The following is a 1,606-nucleotide window of genomic DNA, read 5'->3' as shown; positions in this document are numbered from 1 at the left end:
TATTTGAATGCTCAACTGGATCATTAGTAATTGTTCAGTTTTAAACTTTCATTTTACAGACGAAGAAATGACAGGCCTATGTTAAATAACTTTTCTACATTATGACCTAATTTTTTTTTTTTTTTTTTTTTTTATGAATCTAAGAAGAGTTGCTGACTTTTAGTTTGTTCAACTTCTTCCTTGTTGGACAGTAACAATGACGACTTCTAAGGCCCCTACATCTTGAACCAGAAACCAAAAGTCCATTGTTTTACTTTTAATTTTTCTCTATAATTATACTTAGATTGTGACTTTTAGAAGGAACATATGATAACTTTTTAAAAATACATTTATTTTTCTTTCTGACAGTATTTATTATTTATTGAAGCATTTTAAATTTACAATTACCATATCGGTATTTTTAATTATATCTAAATTTTCATTTCTTAGTCTTACCTTTACATTTTTCTTTTTTTCTTTTTTTGATTTTTAGTTAAATCTTTATTTTTTTGACTTAATATTCCTGTTAGCTTCTTAAATTTGCATGTTTTTACTCTAGTTCTTGTTATATGTTCTAGAAATTATACAGTATAATCTTGACTTTTTAAAGGCTAGTATAAATAGGTTATTTTTTTCCATTAATCAGAAAATTTAAGGATTTTAGACATTTAAGCGTCATTAAAACCTCTTTCTTTTGAGTTAATTGCATCATGTATTTTATTTCTACCATTTTTTTTTACTATATTTCTACTATCTAGATTTACTTTTTGGCTTTTCCCTGAAGCCTTTGCTAGTTCATATATATTGCACACAAAACAAGAAGTTTAGGAGATGAAAAGAAAGTAACCACTTAGAGGTTGAAAAGCTAAGTGGTTTTCAGCAGTGACCTGGTGTTGGAGACAAATGCAAATAGAATTCATAGCCCCCTAAATATGAGGAGTCCTGATAAATGTCCCAGATACTCAGGTGTGACATTGAACTCTTTAAGTGCAAGTAATGGTAAACGTGAACTACACCAGTCTTTAAAATTCTGACACCAGCTCTGAATTGACTTAACTCTAATAAGTATATAAATATATGTTCTATACAATAAGGCATATGTTACAGAGCCTTTCCAATTCTCAAATACAATATCTAATAATTATTTTTTAATCAGGAACAAAACTAAAAGAGGAAATAATAGATCAATAGATGATCCAGATGCTTTAGCAATCATTTTAATGAGTTAATATGTCATTGTGAGCAGAAGGTCTCAGATCATATTTGTTTAAGTTTATGCAAAATTCTCCTTGTTTATAAAAATATATTTTTAAGAATTGTACTTGATACACATAGTACTGTGCCAGCAAATATTTATTAAAATATGAGGAAAATTACCTTTGCTTCAAAACAACATAGGTCCTCAAAATGCTCATAAAAGTTATTTTAAATTCCAACTGCTATTGTAGAATATGTTGATTTTGTTTTCAGTGCCTTTCTTATATTGATCCTGAGCCCTAATGCCTGGAACAATGACATATTAGTGATATATAGATATTTCTTTGGATCTAGCAACTATATAGATTATACATCAATAAAGAACAGATAAACTAGTTTTATCAATAGATGGAAGGAAATATGTAAGGAA

Source organism: Pteropus alecto, unplaced genomic scaffold (genome assembly GCF_000325575.1).
Source record: "Pteropus alecto unplaced genomic scaffold, ASM32557v1 scaffold42, whole genome shotgun sequence".
NCBI classification, from domain to species: domain Eukaryota; kingdom Metazoa; phylum Chordata; class Mammalia; order Chiroptera; family Pteropodidae; genus Pteropus; species Pteropus alecto.
Note: the sequence above shows the minus strand (reverse complement) of the source record.